This window comes from Pipra filicauda, unplaced genomic scaffold, assembly GCF_003945595.2.
Source record: "Pipra filicauda isolate LSUMZ 115617 unplaced genomic scaffold, ASM394559v2 scaffold487_size526621_pilon, whole genome shotgun sequence".
NCBI lineage: Eukaryota > Metazoa > Chordata > Aves > Passeriformes > Pipridae > Pipra > Pipra filicauda.
In genome coordinates this window covers 432,540-453,602 of record NW_024104628.1, presented here as the reverse complement: position 1 = coordinate 453,602, position 21,063 = coordinate 432,540, and the positions used below count along the sequence as shown (strand labels likewise).

Genomic DNA, 21,063 nt, shown 5'->3' with positions numbered 1-21,063 from the left:
TTAGGGTTAATAACACAGCTGAGTGATGAAGTGTTGGTTTGCTGTAGAGGATTTACCAGGTTCCAATCCTGAGTTTGTCACCAGTTTCGCTTGCTCTGCTGTTCTGGGCTAAATCTGTGTAATGGGAATTACAGAGCACGTTTTCACAGGGGTGTTGCTAGGGAGAGAATTAGCTAATGTTTCATAGTATTTCTGAAGGTGAGAGCGCTGTGACTCTTCTGCTTTGACACGTAACCGTGCGGGCTCGTGCCCAGGTGGAGCCTGGCGCGGGTGTTTCGGCGCTGGCGCTGTTGGGCACTGCCGGCGCTGCCGAAGGCCTCCCGTTGTACAGGCACAGATTACTGTCAGTTCTAACTACGGTGTGATGCAGATCTGCTCCAGGGGATGCGGTTCAGTGACAGCTTAAATCAGCCCCAGCCTGTCCTCATCTCCCTGTGTGTTCCTGCCCCCTTCCCTGCGCCGGTGCAGATGGCTTGCCCGCTTCCTTTGCCGAGCTGGTGCAGGGAATTAAACTGGCAGAAAACAACCCTCGCCAAAAAATAATGAATGGGTTTTTTTGTTGGTTTAGCTCTCTGAGCTGGCTTACAATGAGATTAGACAAATAGCGGCACCAATCAAGAAAGAGAACAAGAAGCACACGTGTTGACCCAAGTCTTCTCATAATTTTGTTCTCTCCTATGGCTTTCCTGCTGGCATAAATGGGGAGTCATGCTCTCAGCCATGTGATCCTGCCACTTACTTGGCACCCATCCCAGCGCTTAAATGGTTTCCAGGATGCTCTAGCTTAACTTGCTAACTTGGTGGAAAACTAGCCCCAGATTATTTTACATCTTTGGTTTATGAATTGAAGTTGGCTCCACAAGTGCAAGAGAGAAGATAGAAAGAGCCATGTGAGTGAAAGTGGAGGAAAGGGAAAGAAGGAAGGGAAATGAAGCTTCCTCTTTTCAAAAGCAGCAGCAAGTATTCTGGTTAGCTTAATTGTATAGCTTTGCTTTTAGATTGACATAAACCACTCTGAAACCACAGTTGATTGAGTTGATGAGCTCAACTTGATCTAAAATGGTACTGGCCAAAGGGAAGCCAGTGTAGCTGTGGGCACTATGCTGGATCTCCTGTTCTAGCAGTGGGTTGTACATACATCACTGAAGCCAGAAAAGAAACTGCACCTAAGCAGAAGAGTAGCTTAGAAACCAGTAGATGCTGAAGATTTGGTGTGGTTTGTGCTGTCACAGGTATGGTTACATTAACGGTAGCAGGGACAGAAACTCAAATAAAAATTTGTGGATGAGACCTTTAAGTGGTTCCCATTATTTTAGCGCTGCTTACGGTGAGACACCTCTCTAAAAATGGACTGGGACTTAAAAGGACACATCGACAGAAGGACTTGGGAAATTACAGACACCATTACTCCTGCTAAATTTTGGACTGATATCCCTGTAAAGCAGCCTTAAAAGAACCCTCACCAAACCCAAGCATAACTGCTTCAGCCACTTAATATGATCACTCTGAGACAGATTCATCTTTTCTATAAATTGTAATACCGTGACAAGGAACCTTTTGCTCATCGTTCCTTTTATTTTTTTTCTTCCCAGAAATCTGATTTGGCTGTATAGAGATGAAGTAGCATATATAGCATGTTTGACACTGTATGACAGGGCATGAAGCTTTGGAAAAGGAAGATATGAACATCTGAATTACTAAAATAGTAAATACAGTTGAAGACTTAAATATAAGTGTAAAAACCCCTGTTGAATCAGGCTGGAGATGTAGCTTGTTTCTTTTTTCCCCTCATTTTCTTTGAGGGTTGGTAGGAAGTCACCATGTTTTTTGCAGTGAGCTCCTTTGCTGTTTGTTCTCTTTGTCCTTTCGATGATTCAGTTTTATTTGAAAAATACCACGTGACTTAGTAATTTGTGCCTGACCATACCAGTGTGAAGTTGTGGCTTTATACTACTTGGATACAGCTGAAGGGAAGGAATATACAGTGGATACAGGTAGAAATGACTCAGATGTTTGAATCACTCATTTCTACATTATTAGTTAATACAGTCTACTGAATGGGAAATGAGATTCAAGTTTCTTTCAGGAATTCTGTTTGCAGAGACTCCCTTCTGAGCATTCGTGGTTTTTTCTTACCTGATGATCTTCAGTAGTTTATCACTGTTATTTGAATTTTCAAATGTAAGTTTAAATAGACACTTTTCCCAAGGCTGTAGAGAGATGGATATGCCAGTAAATGCTATCTCCTTTCCCTACCAGCTCCTCTGGGAGTGTTTCCCACCCCATCCTCCAATGGCATGCACATATGCTTTGGGAAAAGTACCAGAAAGCTTGGGCTGGGGACAGCTTCAGCTCTTGGTTACAGCAGCAGAAGACATTACGGCTTCTGGCTGTCAGAGTTTCCTGTTCCCCTGCATCTGTTGGTGTGTCTTCCCATTCAGGTACTGTTTAATCCATTTCAGTTCAAATGAGCTGGGTTAGGAAGGGCTGTGTGTGATCTGCGCTGCCTGAAGTAGCTCAGATAATTCAGATTGAAATCTGTGAGGGATCCTCTGAGTTGCTTTGTCATCACACCTGAGGGTACAGTTCATGTGAATCAAATTTAGGGGTGGGCTGCTGCCCAAAAGAAGAGGGAACATAAGCAGGGTACGTATTTAGCTATCACTTTGTGGACTGTTTTCCATGACAGAGACTGTGTAAAACTGTCCCAGCTTCCTGCAGAAATGTGTTGGGACTGTGTGAAGAAACTGGAGGTAGAAGGGCAAAGGGAGCAGCAGTTTTCCACTTGTAACCTTTGTTTCCGAATGAGGGTGTCTGTTCCTAGTGTTGGAAACATGTGGCCCTTTTTGGCTGTTACTGAACTTTCCAGTGATACTTTTCTGGTCTATTGAATTTATGTTGATCTGAAGTACACAGTGTAAATTGCTACAAGTATTTCCAGTATCTCAAGTGAAGCCTGCAACTTACGAGTCATTGCCCTTAAACTTTATCATTATCTGCTGTGCCCTTTCAGCCAGAATATAGTTATGTTAGACAGGTTATGGCAACAAAGTTAGCTAAACTTGGGAGGGTAGGAGTGTCTTTTGGAACAGTGGAGAATTTACTCTTCTGTGTGTTTAGTCTGAGGACCAGTTTGTGCAGGTGGTAGAAAGAAGGGCTGTGTAGTCTGTTGCATGTTGTTCTTTACCTCTGGCTCAGTCATGTACCGGGCTGCAAATTCTTGGTGTTTGGGAATGTAGTCCAAGGAACTGTCCCTGTGCTTGCCCTGTTCTTACACTCTTTCCTAGGTGCCTGCTGTTGGAGGAGGGTCAGGTAGATGTTTGATCAGAGCCTGGATGGTGATTTTAGTTTTCTCTTTCAAACAAAAAGAAAACACTTTCCCACTTATTTCCCAGTGCATCCTGAATTTTGTACCTGGCTTCTTTCCTCTCCTGAAATGCTCAGGAGTACCATAAAAGAGTTCAGGTAAGATGATGTTCCTTGTCTGCTCTGCACAGTTCCAGCTCTGGGAAACAAGTGTGAGGTTGCTCCAAGGGCTTTCCTACTAATTTCTTCCCTACCAGGGAACTTGAGAAATGGAAGCTCCTTTTGCTCTCCTACTTTGTGCAGATAAGAGAGTGGGTGTTAATGATTCAGCCTCAGTTACTACTTCATGTAAAAGATCCACAACTGAGCAGATTCTCGACTCCTTAAGACCAGTTGAGGGTCTTGAGTGCAAGAATTATCCTACAGACAGGGACTGCAGAAATCTGTAATTTTTGAGCTAATTTTATTTCAAGTCTATTCCTTCTCTCATCACAGTGGGATACAATGGCATTGCACAGAATGTCTCCTCTCAGTTCTGAGAGATGAAAATGCTGTGGTTTATCATTATATGGTTTAATTTGGTTTGGACCCTGGTTGCAACGTAGGTGCACCTTATTATGTGGTTCAGGTCAGTGATGCATAAGGGACTTGTTCCAAATATACTAAGGCATGACTAAAGGCCAGTGCCCCAAAACTTCCAGAGAATGTGCTTCTGCCATGCCTGTGTTAGGATAAACTACTTCTTTAATATTGTTCTCAACGTAGTCAAAATTGAAACTGGATCCAGGCACATCTTGTAACATTTTTTAATGATATCTGTAGTGTTTCTGAACTAACAGCTAAATTTAACGACATATCATTGTATTTAAGTGCTTTTACACTTAAGTTTTCTATAATTGTGGATGATGAACTCTCAACAGTAGGAAGAATTTGCTGTAGGGAAGTTTGAATAAAGGCATAAGGAGTTAGAATAGTTGTGTGGCATCTTAAATCCCCGAGCCTTTTTCCGCTTGATTTGTTGGGGGAGAGAGGAGGGACAAGTAGTGTTTTTTGTGTTGTGGTGTCATTAGTCAGGTTTGCAAGTGCTGTGGGCATCTCTAAGGATCCTAGCAGAATATTTTCAGTTGTTGCTTCTGTTACAATAGTGATACATGAATAATACAAGGAAAAATACCATGTACAGAGGTGGGCCAGCACTTACATATTTGCGTTCCCCTGTCAAGTGTTAACATAAGCAAAAGTTAGACTTAGCAGAAGGACTGTTGGAGGAAACCTAATTCAACAAGTTCATTTTAAAGTTATATAAAAAGCTTTTTAAACTCTTGAGATAATCTGTAATTTTCTGTGTGCACTCAGAGAAGCAACATTAGTTGCTTAAGGAGTCAGTTAATCTGTGAATCTTTCAAAAAGCAAAATCAGCTGCAGACAGTAGTTTTATTTTTTATTACTTATAAAGTGGTGATTTCATATTGTGTAAGTTAAAGATAGAAGTGCTGTGTTTACTAGTGAGGAAGGGAATGTCATTGCCATTTGTCTTATTTATATGACAAACAGGTTTGCCAGTTGTATAGTACAGAGACTTAAATTTATACTCAATTGCAGAGAAGATGCGAATTCTGCATTTCTCATGTAACTTGTGTGAGGTTTTATCAACTTCCTTAGTTTTCTGAGTTTGTGGCAGTTGTTTTAACTGTATTTGGTGTATTAGGATATATGGTTGGAGTCGTCATCAAAGGCAGCATCTGCTCCTAAGGTTTTTAAAAAACGTGTGAAAGACTGTTCATTTCCTTAGGTTTCTGTGGCAGGGAATAGATTGACACACTCCATGATTTCCTTAGAATGTGTTGTCAACTCTAGTAATTTCCTAAGTACACTGCACATTGTGGAACATTAGTTTAAACTTGGGATTTTTGTGGTGTCATCCTTCAAGTAGCAGTCATCATTCTTGGTTGTGTGAAGTAATACCAAGAGAAACTGAAGACAGAGGCATATGGGATACAGCTGTCTACTAATCATCAGAATTTGAAACTCCTTTTTTATTGTTTGTATTCTCTACTTTGTTGCTCATTTGTTGACCCTCTTTATAAAGAGAGCAGAGCCTGGAGAGGCAGGTTACTTCAGTGCTTTTGGTTTTGGTGTAATTAGTGAACTTGATATCAGTAGAGAAAGTGGCCTATGAAGGCATGAAGCCAATGTGGAGATGTGGTGCTGTTGTTTAATTGGTAACTAGGGCAGTTTTGTTTTCTTAGAAGCTGAAAAAATCCCCATCATTGTGTACTGAAACTGTTTAGACACATCGACTAATTACGTGTAGTTGTTGTGGGAGTGTTCTTTGGTCCAGCAGTAATTTATAGATTGCTCTTTAAGAACCACTGAGGTAGCAAATAAGTATACTTTACTATATAGCGTGGTCTGTTTGTTAAAATTTGTTTTGAAAACAATTTCTTTGGTGCTAATCAACCATGAGGTTGAACTGTGAAACGCTATCTGGTATTACTGACCTGCAACTCTTGACTTTTTTTGTTCAGCAAGTTAATATGAAGTTAATTTCCAGGTGCACTTTCCTTCATGTGCCTGGGTGATTTATTTCAACAGATATTTCATCTTGCAGCATCAAATGTGGGGCACTTGTGCATTTTATACTTAACTGCTGGTCAACAAACATTAATTGCGATCTGATAAATCGGCAGCGGCTTTTTTGAGTTTTTGAAGCTTTTGTGTTCGTGAATGGTGAGGAGCTGGGAATAGCAGATATTCCTCACGTAAAACAGGGCTGTTTAGAGGGAAAGGGATGACATTTTTATTTACAAGAAAGCTACTCTGGGGCTGTTGTCGGAGCCATGCGGGTTTGAAGCGTTGCATGAAAACAGCGACTGGTGCAGCCCTTAAACAAAAGGAGTTGTGGGCTCCAAATGTGGAATATGCTCTTTATCAGTTAGTTCTGCTGCTGCGTGACATTTCCAGTTTGACTGTGTCTGGCTGGCTGCAGTAAGAACTGGAAAATGTTGTTGGTGGAGGTTTTTTGTTCCTCTCCCCCCCCATTTCATGTCTAAACTTGTATGTGTTTTGTTGTATATGACTGCAGTCATATGCATAGGAGAGGAAAACACGAAGAGGAGAATTACTCTACTAGAGAAATTGAGGAACACTGGGAGAAAATGATAATTTTTTCAGTTAGGCTCTTTTTATCATGTATATCAGAGCTCTTTATATGTGCCAGGGTGTTTAACAAGTCTCACACCAGGTGAACAAAACAAGAGGTATTGAAAAGGCAAGCCACTTACAGCAATATCTTATTTCCTGTGTTGTTGGCTGGATTTTTGTTCGAATAAGAACATCTATTTTGTGGCAGCACGAGTGCTCCTTGATTCTGCAGTGAAGGCAGTATTCTGTGCTTGATACTAGCTAGTTGCCATGGCAACAATTATGATGTCATGAATCCAGTACAGTGACTTCACTGCAGTGTATTTTATCTTTATTTTCAGTTTTCTTCAGATCTTTCTAGCAAACCGAAAAGCACCTACATGTCATAGTGTGACTTGTTTGTTATGTGATTCAGCTGTACTGGTCCAAAAAGTTTGCAGATAGGCATGAGGAGGAGAATACGTGTTTTTTTTTAATCACTCAAATGTGGTTATTTTCACTCTGAGAGAGAAACGTATTTTTAAAACTCAAAATGAGAGTAGCAGTGTCCTGTTTTGTCTCTTCTCCCAAAATAATTTTGTTCAATCCTGGCTCGCCTTTCTTAGTCCTGTTCTCTATAGAAGCAGGTGAAATGTTTTCTCAGTCTCTTTTCATGGGTTTCTTGACCTGCAAATTGTAGCAGGAAACTTCCTGCCCATCAGCCTTTGGAAATGGTCACCTGTTTTCTGCTCTCTGAGCACTTCCATTTATCACCAGGTTGTGCACCTCCATTTCACAGGTAGCAGAGCTGACTGTTCAGTGCACACTCTGCCCTCTGTTGCTTTCTGGTAGTCAAAAAGAGAAGTGTTTAGCATTTTTTCCTATTTTTTGAAAATGATATGACTCCCAAATTTAGCCCCAGTAAAAATGCCAATAAAAACATTTGAGTTTGACTGGCCTGCATTTCTCCTGTTGACATAACTGTGTGTCTGTTTAGAACTGGCTTATTGGCTTAACTCAAAGGTTGCCTGAGACTCCTGGGCCATCAGACTTTACATTATCAGTGAATAGTGCAGAGTGTGTTAAAGTGGTATGCCAGGTATTTTTTGTGAGGCTTTTTTTTGCCCTTGATGAGTAAAAGGTTCTTCACCTTTGGCTTAGTTTGACAAAGGTAGTTTCTGTGTGTAGATAATGCCTATGTTGTTGTAAGGCTGGAAAGCCTTTCTAATAACAGGAGAAACTGTAGGATGTGCTGATTTCTTCCCGTGGCTTATTGCTGCAGTGATCATTTGCATTAAATTATATTGAGCATAAATCCATTTAGATGAGGTTAGAATTAAGTGGCCTCTTCATATTTTTCTCCTCTGAAGAAAGGTGGAGACTTGAAAAGCACCCACCAGCGGATGGGAGGGTGTCAGGGACAGCATGTAAGGGAGATGAAAAACGTAACGGGGGGGAAAAAGAAGTTGCAGTTGTCTTTCTGCAGAAGAGGAATAATACCCTGTGTAGCCTGTCATTTGTGATAAACACATCATGAGAGTTGAATTGTGACATGCTGCAGCTGGAGTTAAAACGTGTGATTGAGATGTTTTTGTTAACGAGCTACTAATGGAGCAAACTACAAAGCACTGTGGCAGGTACGGTTGTTCCCATTCCCTCAGTGAAGAGGTCCTGTGCCTGAAGATTTCCTGGTTTATGTTGGTAACAGCTGTCCTTAGTAGCTCTTTTCTTTAACCAGCATAAATGTGCTGGTGATGGGGTAGCTCGTGTTAAATTCTCTAAATGCTTTTTCAAAATTGCAAACACTGTTATCTTGTTATAATGCCTGTGCACATGGAGGGGTTTATTTACTTAAAGAATACTGGCATGATTTAATTTGTTAAAGCTTTTGGTCTTTAGACACCTCAGTGTAGCCTTTTGTTATTTAGGTGTTGGGATTTGTTTGTTTGTTTCTGTTAATTTGTAAACATTAGGGTTTTCCTAAATATGTAGGTTTTCAAGATGCAATTGGACATGGAACTAGAGGATCTCATCTAGGCTTTCTTTCCCACAGAAGGTTGGACCAGGTGATTTCTTCAGGTTCCTTCCAGCCTGGGCTAGTCTAGGATTCTAGGCTTGAGCTTTTCAAAGGAATAGGAGCTTTCTTAATGGCAAACTAATATAACCATGCAAGAAAAATTGCTAACTCAAAACTAAGTTTTTAGTCATGTGGAGGTTGGATTACTCAGTTCCCAGCAGTATTTGCATGAATGAGCGTTGCATTTAGAAATAGTATTATGGTGGTTAATACCAGACCAAATATATATGGAATTTAAAGTTCAAGACTGCAGGTGTGTTGGCAATGGCAATTCTTCTGAAGAAACAAAAGGAGAGTGTAATAGTTTTTTTGGAATGCTTAGGAAAAGTGAGCAAATCTGCAATATGTCAGTGTGTGAAAGGGAACTTGGAACGGAAAAAGCGAAACAAAATTTTGCCGTGTGAGTCCCTTGTTCTCTTCCATGACTGTGTGGGCACATGGCCTGTGTGCAGCAGGAGGGCAGAAAGGAACCCGCTGCACTTTCCTCAAAATCAGCATTTAAGAGGCTGGGATGATGATGTGGGAGGGAGCAACAACAAGAAAACACTACCACCCACCCAACTGTTTTCATTTAGACTTACTGAATGAAACCACCTAAACTTTCAGCGCTCTCTTTTATTGCACTCCAAGTGCTTCTATGAGAACCAGTTGTGTTTTTGCCCACTGGGACTTGGAAAATAAAGCAAATTGGAATTGCCTCAGTTAGTGCTGTTGCTTCTGCTTAACAGTACAACATAAACCAAGTACAGACCATTAGTGCTGAGTTCACATTACAGTCTTGTGCACGTTCTGTTCGTCCAGGGCCTGTAGAACTGACTTTATAAGTTATTACCAATACTGGTAGTGCATGGAAAAATGGCAATATTGGTGAAAGTATGGGAAAGTATCCATCTTGCATCTTTTGGGATAAAATGACAGATGGTGGCTTGAGTTTGTGTTTGTTCAGTGTCTAGGCCTAATGTGTGTGGTTTGGTGCTATTTTGGTTGAAACTTTGAAGAACTTTTCTCCAGGTCAGCAGTTTCAACTGGATTTCAGTGGAAAGAGTTAAAATGCTTGGATGTGTCTTTTTGCAGTGCCTGCTTCACAGTCCAGAGCCAAATTTGGTTCCAAAGTGGAAAGAGGAGTCAGCAGAAGAAAGTGGAAGCTTGAAGGGCTGCTCACGGCTGTAGGAAGGTTTGGGAGGCTGGAAGTGCCAGAGAGGTGTTTCCCAGGCAGTACCTGGAGAAAAGCTGAGCTTCTAAACTTGGTCCTGCTCGGGGGTCCCTTCTGACCTATCAGCCTATCAATGGGTTCATCTGTCCTCTTTCTGAATATCAGGTGACCTAACCAACCAGTCCTTTGCTGCTTCCAGTCTGCCAGGGAAGGCTGTGAACAGCATCACAGGTAGATGTGTCCTGTCCTCTAACAGAGACTGTCTTTAGAGAACAGGGGTTTATTGGCTTCATAAACTGCTATATCTCTTGCAAAGACCTATAAAGAAAACTCTATATATTGCCTTTCAAAGCTGTAGGGGTTTGAAATTCATTGTTTTGAAAGCAGTCAGGAGAATCTTCATCAGTACAGAGGGGCTGGCCTTAGCGAGCATGTATTAAAACTGTGACAGATGAGCTTTGAATTAAAAATTTACATCAGTTGGGACCCAGGTGAAAACCTCCATGACAAATTTGTAAATGGAGGTAGATGGGTGATTCCCCTCCACACCTAGGTCTAGGACAGGGAGTGCTCTGGGATGTGGGGTGACATGGTTATCTTGGCCTCAGCAGGCTGCCTGGTTCCCTTTTGCTGCAGCTCTGATTCAGATTACCCAGCAGTCCCTGTGCTTTGCTATGATCAAACGATACAGCCCTCACGGAAAAATGTGCTACTCAAAGCTCTGTGTGGCTCCTGTAGCCAACTTGATCTATACAATGGGAAATAGGAAAGCCTTCTTTATCTGATTAAACAGCCGACTTTGGCATGAAATCTCCTTTTTAAAATCAACTTGCTGGAAGTGCTATGACAATAAAAATGCCTTTTTTTCCTTTTTTTTTCCTCTTGTTGTGAAAGCAAAAAAATTGACTGACGCTTCCTCGTTTCATGTATTACTGCCAGAGCCTTCTCTGACATTCTTTGAGTTTAATCATCAGATGTGATGCCCTGGTTGTACTTAAGCACAGAACTTTTCAGCTCACTCTTAACTGCCAGCATCTGTGTTACATGAGGGTTTGTTCATGGTGACCTCAACTATTGTTTCTTCTTCCTTTCTATATTGGTGTTAAATGAATCGATAATAAAATGAATTATGTCTCAACAGTAATCATTAAATTACAGGCATTGAATCATCAATTTGGGAAATTACTGTGCCTGCTTTAATGGTGAAACACTGCCTTCCACGCAGAAATCTAGAAATACAGTGTGTTTTCTTCAAAAAATGGGGATTCTTTTTCAGCTGTTCCTTGATAAAAAACTTTCCTGTCCTTCTTTTGGCACTAAGTTATGATTTTACTGAAACAGAGGCATACCATTAGTAGTTGAAGTACTGTGTTACCATGCATATTGTTTTGTCCCAAAGCACAGTAGAAGGTACTGTACTTAAGGTACAGAATTGAAGAAACAAGCTGACCTGATATCCCACTTAAATAGAAAGAAAAGGGGAAGGTTTACTGTATAGCTCTTTTGGAATTTTCAAGGCTGTTATATAAATGGTGTCAGGATAAACACATTTGACTCCCGAATTTCTCTTCAAAAACAAATGTAAATTTGGGGAATTAGCTTTTAACACACAAACTGTATTTTAAAAGTAAAATACATACATGGTTAATAAGAAAAAGTTTGTTAGAGTTGTCTGTATACACAATAAAGCAAAAAAGGCTAGTTCATTGTGTACCTTTTTTTTTCTTTCAGAGAGCTTTATGAATGTGTGTATCTCTAACTAATTTGAACCTACTGAGTTTTGCCTAATGAAGCTCCCTCTGCAGTCAGTGTAGCTGCATAATAAGCATGCCTTAATGAACTTTCAAAGATTAGTCTAGTTTCTGGTTCTGGTCTGGTTTCTAGTTTTGCTTCCTCTAGATAATTTTGGAGTTTGGGGGCTTGGGAAAGGAGGTGTTGCTTACACATTTTTCTTTTGGATGTCTGGCTTAAGATTCTCTCCTTGTTCAGCAAACACACTCATGCTTCTGCTGCAGTGCAGTGGTGGAGGAAAGATTTGGGGGAAAGGGAGAGGAAGCACAAAGGTATGGGCGTAAGCCATCAGAAATGGTTTGGAGAAAGATACACCAGGGAAAGAACAGCTCTGTAGGAGAGGAATATTCTGCATATTCTTAATAAATAGTGCATCCTGTGGGTGAGTGTCGTGGCCACATCTGTGGAGTAGCAGACAGAGGTACCTGCCTGGTTGTGATTGCCAGGTATTGTTGGAGTAAATGCTTCTGAAGAGAAGAGTCACAAACTGTGAAGGAGAAACCTGAGCATCCGTGGGCTTTCTCCTTTGTCATTCAGATATCTATTAATGCATGTAGAGCAGCTGGCCTAAGTGCAGTAATGCAGCCTCAAGATGTTAGGCAGAGGTTGGCATTTCATCTGGCTCCCCAAATTTGTGGTGTTTGCATTGGCTCCTGCTTCTCAGATAGCATTGACTGAGGAGGAAAAAAGTGTTTACAATGAACACTGTCTTTCATGTAGTGTTTGCAAACACTGTAATTAATTGTAGAAACAGTGAATTAAAGGATTAGGATAATAAACAAGGTTGATAATAAATAAGGTTGGTATCTAGTCAGACTGAAGAAAAGTATCATTGAGATGTTCTCTTTAAATGTCCACAACCCTTACAGCAGAGGGAACAGCATTTTTTGGGCTCTGAGGGGGATCACAAGGTTCCACATGTGATTTCTAGGGATGAGTTCAGTTTTGAGAGCATGTAAAGCGTTATGTGTGTGACAGATCTCTTTCAAGCTAAAGGAATTCCCTTTACCATCATGTTTTACTAAACACACGTACATTATGATAGTTTTGTTCTTTGACCCAGAATTAAATTAAAACCCAGAGACTGTGCAGCTCAAGTGGTTGAGCTCTGTTGGTAGGTTTATATTTTAATTTGGGCAGTGTCTACAACGAGGAGAAGACATACAGACTTCTTAGGAAGAAAGAACATGGATGTTTGATATTTCCTGTTCCAGAACCTTTGCTTGAGAAGTCGTGTTGGGTTTATTTCCCTTTCAGAATTTATAAAAGCTATCCTGAACACTCAGCTGTTTAAATACTGGTCTGCTGTGCTGCTGCAGAGGCGTTTTTACTTTCATATTGCTTTCATTCAATAAGATGCGCATTTTTTCTGTATAAATGAACTCATATTCAGTAGTGCAATTGATGAATTCTCCTCCTCTTTTTTTCCTGCTGTAACACTGGCAAGCAGTTCAGTTCATCCAGGTGTCAGTGCTTTTAGTTGTGTGATCAGAATTTTCTAATGAGGGGAGGAAATGGTAAGAACTGGTTTGAAATCACTTTTCAAGTTCCAAAAAGAAAAAAGAAAGCAAAGCCATCTTAAAATTAACAGCTGGAGTATTATTCTTTATGGCCTTTCAGAAGGGAAAGAATAGAGATGGATTTTTTTTTTTTTTTTTGGCTTGTGTGAGTGCAACCTTACACAGTTTTCCTCTCATTTTTCTCTCATGTTCACCCCTCATCTTTATCCTAGAAATGTAATTCCTCTTCTGATGTCTTTCCTCTGAGGTTTGTCCTCTGTGACGCAGACTTGGTTCGGTTGACACAATCTCTGATTCTGTTCAGTTTTACCTTTTTTTTTTAACACCATGTCTCACTGTATTTTTGGTCAATTAATTTTAATGATCTTTTTAGAGAAATTTTTTTTCCTCTTTTTTTTTTTTTTTTTTTTTTTCCCCCTGAAGCCCAAGTAAATTGAAAGCAAAAATAAAGCCTTGCCAAGTGGTTTCAGGGTGCTTAGGACAGAGTAGTGTCTGCACAAGGGCACTCCACCCCATCTTGTGAATAAAAAGCTTGAGTGAGGTATGTATTGCTAGGCTTCAATTACTGTTTTCTCTTGGCAATGGGGGTGGGGTTGATCACATTTAAATAATATTTTGGTCTGGGGTCTTTTTTTTTTCTGTGGAAATGTTTCTACAAGGAGTGTCAATGTATTTTGTTTTTCCTCTTCCCTTCCCCAAAACCACAGGACAGAAATGAGGAAGTACTTCAGCAACCAGGTGATCATAGATGAAATACTGTGTATCTGATGTGACTGGCTCCTGACCTTGCTCATTGGTTATGAGAGCTTTTTTTTTTTTTTTCCTGCTACAGGATACTTGTATCCTATCTGGAGTAACTTTTTAGGTTTTATTGGGACCCACTTGGACAACACTGGGAAACAGCATTTCTGCTAGGCAACTCATGATTTTTATACAGTGGAATCGTTGGGTGGTTAAGGCAGATGATGGCTTTCATGTAAATAGTTTTTTCCTAAAGCCAGTGTTTCTGGTGACTTTGAGCAGCAGCACTGATGTGTATTCTACCTGTGAGCAAGTTAAAAGTATTTTGAAATGGGAATTGGGACAGGAAGCTGCATAATAACCAGGTGTAATTTCTAAATACAGGCGAGCTCTGTAGACACAGATTGTTCAGATAAGAATATTTGGTGCTGTTAAAGACTCAAGGTTGGGGGTAGAAAAACATGCTATTCAGGCTGCTTTGTAGCATTGATGCTTCCAGTGAGCAGAAACAAATGTTTGGCACACAAAGTCTTATGACTCTTTGATTTCAAAAGATAGTCCAAGTTTACAGTAATAAAAGCCTATTTTGTATTTATAGTGTTATAACAAGGAGGGTTTTTTTTACCCTCAGAAAGTCCCTGTAGAAATAGAGAGTCTGTAAATGCATTACAAGTTGGGTCTGTAAACTGGCAGCACAGTGCAAAGCTGAAGAGTTGAGTACCAGAACTTGCATTTGTAGTAGAAACAGATTTTTATAGACATTTGCTGCAACATGATGCATTCTGGTATTTAAAACAGCCACTTGGAAGTGCCCTTCCCTGGGTTTTCAGGTGATGGCAGTTTTAGAGCACCTTTCAGTTGAGTAGCAATTCAAATGTACCCTCTGCCTTTCTGGTCTTGGATGTGAGGCTGATGCTGCAAGGACGAGCTCTGCTTCTTAGAGGAGACTCGTCAGTATGATGGGCTTTAATTCAAGGTAAAACTGAGTGGACAAATAGTGAGAAATGATATGACACTTCCTACCTTTCTTCCTGAGAACCCAGCTCTTGGTGCCTGCTGTTCTGTCTCAGGGCTACCATAATAAGTGATCCTCATGTGCAGAGAAGAAATGAGGACTCTCTGATTTCCTCTTCCATTTGGTGGAGTGTCAGCTGACTGCTTGCCCTTATACAACAAATATTTTATCAGTTATGCTGTTTAACAACAACTTGAGGGGAAATTATATCATAAGATGAAGTCTGGTCCTCTTATGAAGTAGCCATAGTTTCAATTACTTTGTTTCATTTTGGAATGGAGATCTTGTAAGAGTTAAAACAGCTTTGGCTTCCTTCAGTGCTGTGCTGTGAATGGGTGTAATCCAGCAAAAATGCGAAGTACACACTTGCTCTTCATCTAAAAGGAGAAAGTATTTCAAGCTATAGTATCTCAAATTAATTTAATGACATCGTGACAGTAACAGAGGGTCTAGGAATGCTGTTATAATTCATTCATATAATTCATCCTATTATAATTCAGTCACAGTTAAGAACTCGGTTTTGCGTGTAGATCTTGGGGAACAGCATGTCCATTCATCAGGATTATGGTGAAACTTGAAGATCTATAAGGATAAAAGAATAAAAGCTGATGGGGGGATGAATAGGGGTAGTTAAAAATTCCTTTGTCGCACTGTACAGCAATTCTAGCCATGAAAATAGGCTGGATATCATCTCTTTTAAATCAGAAATTTGTGGAAATCAGCTGAAAAGTTCAGCCTTTCAAAGGGGCATAATAAACCAAAGGTCTTAGCACTGTCTTTCTGCTTTTCAAGTGGGAGACTTCCAGGTCTCTGAGCTTTGATCTTGGAGCCAGCAGTGAGAGGCACAGCCTATTGCAGCATCGTTGCAACTCTTGGCGTCATCACCAAATTTTAATTTTATTGTTGGTTAGGGATTCTTTTGTCTCAGCTGCAATTCCTTGAGGGGTGTTGTTTCATAAGTATTAGCAGATCTTCCCCTTTTCCCTCAAACATAATTCTGCCCTGAGGTGTTGCTGTTTCTTCCCTGCATTAAGGTTGTGTGTGTTTACTCTGCACATATTCATTCAGCTGAAGGTATTCCAGGCACATAATGTATTGCTATTTAAGGTTTTTGGATACTGTGAGATGGGAAATAAGAAAACCAGTTCAGTGGGATAACTACTGTGCTGTTAACTGAGGAGCAAAGAAATAAGATACAGAATATGTATTAAAAGAAGTGGTTTGCAGTATTGTTTTGGCAACAAACTTGTGTGTTGACAGAGCAAGGGAAACTCTGAGGTACTCGATTCCATAGCGAAGCAAAACATGAAATGAAGTAAACCCCTTAAAATAAGGGTTGATTTGCCAAAAAAAATATTACTATGCTGCTTTTAAATATGTTAATGTGAGTAAATTCAGCGAACTGAGCAGAGATTGTCACTGGTTTATGCTGCCTCTAAATGGTATCTTAGCAAGTTTCCTTGCTTATGTGTTTCTCAAGTTGCAGGATTTTGATTTGCTTTAGCTTTTTTTCAAGTTAAAAACCCAAACGAAAAAATAAAACAAAATGACAAACAAACAGAAACCAAGCAGAAAACCACCCCCAAACCAAAATCCTAAATAATATCCTGCCTTGTTGGGTGCTTAAGATTTTAACATTTGGGATGTATTTTGTAACCATTAGATAAAATACGCTGTATAAATGTGCAGTAAGAGATACACAATTTTCCCCTTCTTCCCCTAATAATTCATCTAAGTGCTCGTGTAAGTAATCCCCAGTGTTGTCCCACTGATAAAAGATACTTCAGAGTGGATATGGCTCAATATACAAAAGTGTGTTCTTTTCTTTTCCTGCCCAAGAAATAGCAAGTGTCTTGATTGCAATTTTTAGATTAGGATTTTTTTCTTCCTCTGAAATCCCCCCCCTACTTTATGTTATTCAATATTCAATCTGTAGTTTTCAGAGAGCGTTATTCAAGTTACAGTAACCCTTTGCAGCAGTTGGCTTGTTTTGCACTGTCTGGTCAGGCTTTAGTCTTCTGATTGCTGTCAAATGTCTGCATTGTGCTGTTTGGTTAGCTTTGGATAGTTCTCTTGGATATTTTAGAGCTCACTAACACGTAAAAAATCACAGATATAGTAATCTAGCACTGATGAAAAAAATATCTTTCCTTTGAATTCTCAAAAATCAGAATTGATGAGAACAGAAAAGTATGGCTACCAAGAAGGCTTTGGCTCTGTTACATCAGATTCCTCAAAAAGAAAAACCATACAGATATAAAAGCTGTTGTAGCAACATGCTTTCCTGGTGGAATTAATAGTGAATGCTCCTCTAAAGGCACCCTTCATTATTAACCCACATCAGTTACTGATACGTGGGGATAGCTGAGTGAGGAGTCACCAGCAGTGCACTGAAGAAGTTGTCAGAAGGACTTAAGGAATGCTCTTCCTACCTGGCATTTGTAAACTGCATGATGTGAGCTGCTGCTGTTGTGAAGCAATAACCATGTATCTGTGATACCTTTAATCAGTTGCTGTCAAATGTTTGCTGTTGGCATCTCAGTATAGTAAAATCAGTTTGAATAAATTGGCAGGAAATGAGTCAGTCTGTGTTTTAAAAAACCATTAGCATACAGTGCACAAAGCCTTGTCGTGAGGGAAGTTGTTTCCTCTACTCTAGTTTCCTTTATGAGTCTCCCAGCTTCTCTAAAATAAGCATGAAGGGTTTCTTTAGTTGACATGGAAGTTGTGTCATGCCAAGACAAAAGGTAGACTCTTGTGGTGGAGTAACTTTAGACAAGGTGTCAGGGAGATGTTGTTCTTCTGGTGTGAAAAATGGACAGTGGTGTTATCAAGATGTAGTAAAACAATATGCAATTTTTAACTGCCTTTAACTGAAGCCTTTGGATTACACTGAAGCCATAGATCTCAAGGCTGCTGTTTCCATAAGCTGCATTTGACTGTTTTTGATAAGGATGTGGTTCTGCGGGACCAGGTTTGGGAAGCTTACAGCAACTCCTCGGCAAACTTTGAGACCACTTAACAAATTCTGCTCTGCATGGACCAAATCTTACTTTTTGAGGGGACAGAAGCACTGTCCATTTGTTTGTGTAAGCAGCAGCGTATCCATCTCCATCACTCAAACAATAGCTTCTCTTTTTCCAGCGGCCACAGCTGCTGCGAGAGAAGGATGGGGAGGCCGAATAAAAGGGCGGGTTTACAGCTCACAAATTGGAGGGTGTTTGGCAACGTTGGCTTTGGGAAAATTCATACAGCAACTGCCCAGTGTTTTTCTGCTTCCTTGGTGTCAGTAGCAAGTCTATCTCCAAATAAAAGTATACATGTAAGAAAAGCTGAGCTGTCTGGGCAGCCATTCCCTTCTTCAAGAGACTTTCTTGAAAAGATGGGAATAGCTGTTGAGCAGGTGTTCAGCCACACTGGTTTTATTTGACTTTTGAACTGACAAGTCTTGGAAGACAAAATAACTGAACTGGCTTAATATTGCTGCAGAATCTCCTGATTGTTCAGGGCTTGCTAGTTAGCAAAGTGTCAAGGGCAGAATTTGTCATGGTAAAGGATCTCGTACCAACCAAGTCGAGGGGTTCGTATTTTGGAATTTGTTGAAGATGGCACTTTTTTCCCTCCTGATGATCTCTTTTTTTGAGGATGGGTTTTATCTATACTATGGCTTCTCCAATCACATTGGCTTTTAAATCCTGCAGAAAAGTTACTTCTATTGCAGTTTCCTGTTAGTTCGTCTGATATCTGGCCCCCAACGAAGGGTATCCCCTTGCCTCTTTGACTTAGTTTTCTGAAGGTTTTGTTTTGTAATTGAACAATTAAAATATACCTGTTCAATTTGTTGATTGAGTGGAAACCTGTCCCTCATTCAAGGGTTGCTTTTTCTCTGTATCAAGCAGGGGACCCAATTCTCCTGATGTGCCACGTAGTAACCATTTGACTTATGGAAGCGGAGGGAGCATTTGCTCTGGGAAAATTTTGTGGCTTCGCCTTTGTGTTTCTGGTTTGTGTGAGGTTCTCTTTAAAGAAGCAATCTGATATAAGTAAAGTGTCTTTGTAATGAAGAAATGGTTTTGCCTGATTGTTTTTAGTTCTGGTTTGATTTTGTAGTTTTGCTTTCTCTACAGACGCCTATAGGAGGTGGGACTGTGGTTTGATCAGGAAAGAATGTCAGAAAATTGAGAAGAGGATGAGAATGTGGAGGGATGATGATGATTATTATGATTATTATTAGGTTTATTTTTGCCTCTTACTCTGGGTCTATTATAGCCCTGAAATATGATGTATCTTAAAGTAAAATAAAAAAAAAAAATGAGAGCAATTACCTGGTTTTGGTAGCGTGGCAACATTTCTGGAGACATTCTCTGAAGTATTCCCAGTGGACATGCACAATTAAGGGAAGTAAGTAGTTTAAGATAGAATACATAATCTACATAGTGACTTCTAGAATAGAAAGCCTTTAAGTAGACAGGTGATTACTGTGTGCATTACAGGAGAAGGAAGACTGTATGAAAGCTATTTATACAATATACATATTCCCTGTCTGAAAGCTAAGTGAGCATATGCCTGGGAGCTGCACTAACAAAATAAACAGATGAGGTTTCTTTTTAACTTTTAAATAATACAACTGCTGCCTCCAGTCAGTGTCAGGATGAATGACTTCTCTTTTGTGATCCGTGTGCTGGATTAATGCAGGAAATTTTTTGGGGTTGCTTTCTGAGCTATTTCTTGATGACTGGTTCAAATGTGGTGTAGGACTATACTCTACTTGTTGCCCTAAATATTAAGGGGCAGCTGCTCTCTACAAGTCTTTTCTTCAGAAGCTGTGCTTAACACCCTGTTCTCCCGTGTGACAAATTGATTCAGGACCTGTCTGCTGAAGGAGTGGTTTGACTCTTACATCAGTCAGTACTATCGTGATAGGTATTGCTTGTCTAATATTTGGTATTTTCTTTCCATATACATGCAGTGTTCTGCTGCCTAAAGCTAATTTTGCTGTCTTTCTTTAGACTGAGAATTGTCAGAAGCCACTTGTTGGAACTTTTAGCCTTAAGCCAGAAGAAAGTTTTTATACACATCGAATCTCTTATTGCAGGAAGTAACTAATTTTAAACTTGGCTTCTTAACTAATGGTGTATCTCTGTTTCCAGTTCCCTGATTAACTTTCTGATCTTTTGGTTGACTGTGACCAGTTTGGCAAAAAGGCAAGTGCGCTTAGAAATTTTTCTGCAAGTTCCATGAAACTGAGCCAGGGGAGGAGGGGAATCCTAGGAAGGCTCAGAGAAGAAGGCAGTAAGATGGACTCACATTACAGAGTTAACATCAATAAATCTGTCCTCAAAACCATCCCAAACATAAGAAAAGCTGTGGTCAAACGTAACATACAAAAAATTAGAAGACAAGCCAGTGTTCACAGAATGAGATGTTTGAGGTGGTCAGAGCTCTGGCTTTTGGCAGAATAAAAGTAATTTTGACATGTTTGTGTGTGTGGGTTTCTTAAATATGTGAGAGTTCTTGTAAGCAACCGTAAGCCTCTGCAGTCATTCATCTGTTTTCTTTGCCAGCTGTAGGAGCTGAAGTGCTGTCCAGCATCACCAGGTGCTTGTGAGTGCAGTTCTCTTCAGGTGTGTGTGAGATTTTTGGGTGGCAAAGGTTAACTTCCTCTTGCCATGAAACAAGTGTGAAGGCAGACAAGTTCCAAGAGAAGACAGCAGAATGTCTGAAATCAACTCTTTTATGCAAAGTTATGTTAATAATAGTCTCAAATATTTTACATTTCTATAATCAGTAAATCACAAAATGTTCCCGTGCTGGCTGCTTTATATGGCTGTAACACTGGCAGTATTCAAAGTGTTTTATAAATTAATACTCAAAGAGACTCGTGCACAAAACAGATTGAGTTTTTTATCTTCAATTACTTAAATTGCCCTGTGAGCTATTTACTTCCATTTTTTTTTGCTTCTGCCCTAATCTGAAATACATTGTCTCACTTGTGAAGTTGATATAATAGGTGCAGGTTCTGTAATTCATTCCAGGGGAATTCCCCCAATTTATTATTATTAAAAAACCCCAAGCAAAACCCACATAATTACTTCAGAAAACACAGTTCGTAATAACGGAAAACAAGCTTGTGAAAAAGAAAGATTTCTACCAATTCTATTTCGTGGTGTTTCCCAGGTCACCTCACAGGTAGCATAATAGGATACAAATATGCTGCCAACATGAGGCAGAAACCTCTTTATAAAACTCAGTGACAACTAAACTCTGTGTCAGTGGCTGCACTGGCAATCTGCTGGAGACTTATTTGTCTGTCAGTTTATGAGAATGCATCTTTCAT

General features: G+C 40.0%; 1 protein-coding gene and 1 long non-coding RNA gene across 2 annotated transcripts in view; one reads left to right on the top strand and one right to left on the bottom strand.

Moving 5' to 3' along the window:
* The window catches only part of POU2F1 (POU class 2 homeobox 1), a 127,689-nt gene that overhangs the window by 5,189 nt on the left and 101,437 nt on the right, over positions 1-21,063 (top strand). The gene's annotated exons all lie outside the window — the stretch shown is intronic.
* LOC113988547 lies at positions 1,577-3,593 on the bottom strand. The gene is made up of 4 exons (XR_005565499.1): positions 3,415-3,593; positions 3,188-3,294; positions 2,137-2,210; positions 1,577-1,664 (listed from the first exon to the last, which is right to left on the bottom strand). It is a non-coding gene; the product is annotated as an uncharacterized LOC113988547 (long non-coding RNA).